This window comes from Aulonocara sp. 'chitande type north' Nkhata Bay, linkage group LG16 (genome assembly GCF_057382095.1).
Source record: "Aulonocara sp. 'chitande type north' Nkhata Bay isolate Kocher_YH1m ecotype deep benthic linkage group LG16, A_spYH_male_GT1.1, whole genome shotgun sequence".
NCBI classification, from domain to species: Eukaryota; Metazoa; Chordata; class Actinopteri; order Cichliformes; family Cichlidae; genus Aulonocara; species Aulonocara sp. 'chitande type north' Nkhata Bay.
Genome location: NC_141359.1, coordinates 35,192,002 through 35,198,319, shown reverse-complemented (window position 1 = coordinate 35,198,319; position 6,318 = coordinate 35,192,002).

Genomic DNA, 6,318 nt, shown 5'->3' with positions numbered 1-6,318 from the left:
ATTTATAAGGATCCCAAAGGATTATGGTGATGGCATTTGTATGCATGCGCATCACGTATTACATCAAGTATTATGCAAGATGGACCACTGAGATTACTTATAAACCTTCCAGATCTTTTCTACTACTGCACATTGCATGCTCTTGTTATACTTCAGTCTATTCTAGAGTCTCTCATATCACTAACTGACCAACATCCACTAAAGTATGGGAACTTACAGTCTTTGTTCCCAAGTCACGTTCTTTCCAACTATCCCAAAAGCTTGTAATGAGTGGAGAAAATATGCCACTCCCTACACTTGGAATGAACTGCGAAATCAAATAATGTTAGAGAGCTGTTGACAAATGTAAGAACGAATTAAAGGTCATTTTAAATAACCTGGAGGCAGTTTACTCCAGGCTCAAACCATCATGCCTGAACATTGCTGATCCTGCTTGGCGCGATGACAGTAACAGTTACTGATTGTGTTGTTTTAAGTTTGCTCAGTTAAGATGTGTGTGATTTTGTATTTTACTCTTCATCTCGTGTGTTTTTGCTGTGTACATTTGTGCTTACTGCTGTCTGCCGTTACCAGGGCACTTTTGCAGAGCAGATTTTTCAATCTGAGGCATATTTTCCTGGATAAAATTTGTAAAAAAAAAAAAGAAGAAATTGACAAAATTTATGTAACCCTACCACCACCAGTAAACTTGCGCATGCCTCAAAAAGCTTAAATGAATAAACAATGCAGTTGCTTAAAATGGAAAACTTGCTAAGTTGTGGGTGACACCAAATAAAAATAAATGTGCTTTAAATTCACGCCTCTTATTAAGCTCGAAGCCTCAGTCTCGCACACAACTGATGTGTACTCATGGGAGTGTGCAGGCATCGCTTGCAAAACACGTTGCTTTTCCATCAGTATCCATAAAAAATTTTTTGGCTATTATTATTTTTCCATAATCAATCATAAGCAATGTTAGACTCCCCTTGTACACTGCAGTCTTTTGGGGATCGGGGATTTTCCGTTACTGGCTGAGCTAAACTAATCAGCTATTTATTTATTCACATCAAGCACAGGTTTCTACCAGCACTGTTATGCTCTTGTGAATTCAACACAAGATAAACCCGGATTTCTGGGAAGGTGAGCACGGAGTGGCCACATTATTTAATTTCCCGTGAAACATCTTGTGTTTTCGGATTAGTGTTGGTCTTTGCTCAGCATCTTCCTTCACAAAACAATACGAAGCAAACGGAGCGGCAGCCAAAAAGACACAATAAACCGAAAACCAAAACATTTATGAAACTTCTGAGGGATTACCAATCTGTGGTAACCATCCATTCTCTTGATCCGGCTCTCTTTTGCTTTAAATGTTGCAGCAGGATTGTGTGCTGGATTTGTTTTGGATGTTATGCCGTCCTTGCTGTTTTGATATACCGGATCTTGCTGAGAGCTGCCCTCATGTTCCTCCAACTTCACACAGTTTTCTTTCTCAGGTTTTAAGAGTCGAAGCGTCGTGGGAAAATCTACTGACCACTCTTTCATCTTTCCTCTTAGCTTTTGCCCTCTTATATTTTTTATTATTACACCTTTCTGAGCCATTTTCCACCCTTCCTTCCTCTAACTACCTCCTCCTTATCTCTCTTGTCTTTATTGTTGTTTCCTGCCCCTGCTTTTGTGCCTTTTTCTTCTGAGTCATTCTCCGCTTTATCGCCATTACTTGCATGTCTACTTCACACACCGTCTACAGTAAGCAGAAAAACGCACGTGTTATGCCATGCTTCTGCTTGGAGGGTTGGGATACTGAGGGGGGGTAATGGTGGTGAACTCTTAGCCAGTGAGTCATTCTTTTCAAAAGCAATGATGTCATCCCTTAATGCTGCTGAAAAGTTACCTGATTTAAAGCATTCACCCGTGGTACACTCCACAGTAAAAACACAGAGTGGCATTAGGACTGTCTTTAAAATTGCAAAGCCCTACTCGCCCCCCTTGTTTTCTCTCCTTCACTAATGGTCTTGCTTTGTTCGTTCTATGCTTAAAGGCCAGATGGTCTGATCTGGGTGGCGTGCTGTGGGGATTGAAAGAATATATAAGAATAATACATGTGAGCCAAGGCGTGGGTTGGGGAAAAACAAAGGCAAAGCAGACATAAGTGATTGCCTCATACGCAAAGCCCGTCCCCTTGGCATGACTTGGAATTCATTTTTGCAGCAGGAGTGGGCTCATTGCCGGGGCAAAGTTCATTTCTTACACCTAGATAGTATACGGGCCATGCATGAGTTCCTAACCAGCAGCTGTGTTTACATCCAGACTACATGCATACAGGAAAAACGGCTGCTGTCCTGCCACTGTGTCTTCTTCCTCTCCGCAGCTTTCATCTCACCCCTATACTGGATTTTTCTAGGCTTGAAAGGTTTAACCCTTCAAGCGCCTTGACTTAAAGGAAACGATGACAGGAAGCGTCAGTATTTCATCGTCTGCGTTACTTTGGAGCCTTTGCCGTCATTGTTCGAAACACCTGAAGTATGTCTGCATGTAAGTCAGAGATGCTGTCCAGTTGATTTAGGGTGGAAAGCTGTTCAGGAGCGCTCTCAGTGTTGGGAGGCATCTTAACAGCTGAAGTTCAAAAGGTCAAAATAGCTTTTCAGATTGTGCTAAGACGCCTTTTTAACAAAAATAAAAATAAATAACCCTTCTACTTAATTTCTTTATAACCATCCGGGCAATTAAAGATTAGAGAACTTTTCTTTCACTTATTCTGTGATACCTCCCCAGGAATGTAATCAGGCCAAATCTACTGAAGGAGATGGGCTCTGTGCATATCAAAATAACCATAGCTCAGTAAGGAAGGGTCACACATATGTCTCATTCACTTGGAACAAAGTGACGTCATGTGATGCTAAACTGATCCAAGGATTTGCGTCGCTTTCACTATTAGAGTTGAGAGAAGTTCAGCTTTTCAAGGACCAACAAATTCACCGCACAGCAAATAACTTTGCAAATAAGGTCACTTACGGCTCAGAAAAAGCAAAAATGCCTGGACAGTACTATGAGTTAATTAGCCTTAAAAACAAAAATAAATAAGCATCAAAAAAACAAAACTGTCTTTTAGGTTACAGAAAGCAGGACATGGAAATTTGCTAAAATATAGTATTGATTATTAAAAAGAAAAGAAACTCCCCATTATTCACTTGGCTTGACTCTAGGTTCCCCTTCCTTCCCCTTGGAAAGCTTTAAAGCTGTTTGAGTGAGAGTGATGAATGTTCTCATAACCGCAGAGGATTTCAGAGCTGAAGCAGAGGAAGCACAATCAAACCAAGACAGTTCAGAAAGCCGCTGCGAGGTGAAAGTGCTGCCTTTATCTGACAATTGAAAGAAGTGTCGTTAAAACACTCACTATGTTATGGCTAAGACCTTGAAAGCGAAGCAGACGTGTTATGTTTATTATGCACTTTAAGGAAACAAAAGTTTGCAAGAGATCAGGGGGGAAACGCTGAGCCTCAGACCATTCTGAGCCAGGAGGATGGCAAAAGCAATCAGCTTCTTCAGGGTACTCAGAGTTCAGGCTGTTTTTTTATTTCCAGTTCATCCAGGCAGCGACAGGCGAACACGGTTATAGCCTTTGAAATGAAGTTCACCCCTGTGCCATCCATGCTTGTAAAAGGCATGCATGACTCATGCATAGTGAGATGAAACTATGATGGTTTCAAAAAGGGACAGAATGTCTGAGCATCCATGAACATAGCCCAAGTTGTTGTCACCAATTTATTAACTCAAGCAAATACTTATTACACCCAAAAGGCCAATGCATGTGTTTTATATTGAGGGGTCCTCACCCTTCAAATGTGTGACCTCACATAATTATCCCACAACATAGCAATAAAGGACATCTGTGAGAGCACAATGTGATTTTTGTGAAAACATAAAGAAACATATTAAAAAAACACCACAATGCCCTACTTTGTTAGATGTCACTGTTTTGCTCATTTGTCTTTCTTTTTTTTTCTCTTAGCAAGCCTTCAGTTCATGCTCCCTCTTTTTCCTTCCTTCTTTCTTTAGCTGCCTCTTTCTGCCCCTTTCCCTCACCATCACCACCACACACCACAGAGCCTCCCTCGACCCCGTCCTCTCAGCAGTCTGTTTTACTTTTCCAGCTGTTGGTAATCACGCAGGTGCCTGATTGGCTGACAAGCCCAGCTGCTGGCTGATGGGAAGGCCTGTGTGCGTCCAGCTGTGCGGTTTGAGATGGACCGTAGTCAAAGGGAAAAGGTGACAATCACACCGGACTCCCACGCACCCCACCTCCAATATTCACACAGGCAAGACTCGGGATGGAAGGAAGTGATTAAACCTGCCAACTCCCCCCCGCCCCCCCCCCCCCCCTCACCCTCCCCTTGCCTCCTGTTAATATCATCTGCATCATCATCATCATTAATATTATTTTGCAAGAATTCTTCTGGGACAGGCTTCTCAAAGGCTGCAGCAGGGAGGGAATGGGACTTAGCTCAGCTAACATTAAACATGTGATCTCATGTTCTAGGCACAGCATTGTGTTAGTGACATGCAGTGTGTGTAGCAGTTGTGTATCTGCCCTGGCCATGTGTGCTTGATATGAACACGGCCAAGGATCCCCAGCAGCCCTTAAAAGGCCCGGTTGGTCTCGGGCTGTCAGTCCATAGGTGGGCTCTACAATTCTTCCAACTGTTACAGATCTCCCCACAACGACCAGAACAAATAGTCAAGTTTGTAGGAGGGCCCCCTGTGGCTTTCTTACCCAGTAAATTCCATTTCGAGGAACACACATTGTTCCTTAATATGGTTTCAAGTCCTCCTCATAAAAATTACAGATTACATGTTAGACAAGAATAATAAATAGTGTATTCCATCACCATAATAAACTACACGCCAGCAGAGTAAAATGGACTCCAGCATGAGTTGGAGACAAGCATATTGCATGTTTGTCACATTTAAAATTTCACTAATCATTTTACTTTACTCGAAAAATTGATAAATGTATTATAGAAGAAATCTCACATATGATTTAAACTAATAAAAATTTTGATTCTTTTGGGGTTTCTTTCCTCACTGTTTTGGAAACCCCCTTCAGCAGCAGCAGAGGTGATCCTAGAGTCTACAGGGGCCCAGGGCAAAGATGTCCACCCACACCCTCCTTCAGTAAATTCAGTCAAAAGCTACATTTAACCAATTGTACTTGATCAGATCTCATAAATGATATCATATAGCTGAGGAATGGGCATTAAAAGCAGGCTGTGGTAGATATCTGAGTCATCCTGTTTTATATCTAGGGGGTAAAAACACCAAGAGCCCAAGTTGCATGCTGGTAAACAGGCAATGAGACAACATTAACCAGAAGGAACCAGACAATTATTCCCTATAAAAATGTGGCTTTGTTACATTTTTCACTTTGTTTGGATTAAATGACACTGCAAAACAAAACATGCAGGTTGAAAAATCCAAATTAAAGGATACCAAACGCACGCAGATTTTGTTAATTAATTCATTGTCTCAACTAAGAGTCTATTAGGTTTTATCTATGAGGCACATATTGGGCTAATATGTTAAATGTCTTACTTAACTCACTTAACTGGGTTTCACAAAGGTTCTGGCGAATGATTCTGTGTCTGTCAGGACATCACTTTGTGTACTTGAAGTGAGGAATGTGGTGCTTGGAAGTTGTTATAAATACAGGGGAAGTACAAAGGGAAGTACTTCTAAAAATCTGCTTGTTCCTCACAGTGACTCAGTGTTATTGTGTATACCTGTCACAAGGCTGGGTTCGCTCTGACTGCCCATATTTCACAAGAAAAAGTCCAGTGAAGTGCAGAAAACCAATCCCTGAGTGTATAAATGTAATTTTGTGAAAGGTCACACTGAGAGCCATTCCTGGCCTACAGTTCTTGCTCCTACTCATGTCCAATTAATAGTTTCCTAATACTTCCCTCAGTATCCAAGTGCAGCTGTCGGATTTAGACAGAACAGAACACACCTCGCTTTCGTCTCCATGGAAAAGTTGTGTTAATGTGTAAGGTTTTAAACTACTTTGTCAGGATATTTCATATTTATTCACAGTTCTTTAGACAAATGTTAAAGCTCTAACGTTAGGGCACGAAGGAGTTGCAGCTGGGAAGATTTTGTGAAAACTGACTTTTGGAAGTCTTTCAGTCCACATTTATTTGAAGGCAGAGGTGACTGGATTAAGAAAGGCTTTACTTGTTTTTCTTTTTAACCATTTAGAGTTTGACAGCATGTCCTCGGACCTTAGCTACACACTGAATTGATTGCCAGTAATTCATATTTACAACCATAGGGGCTCATGTGGTT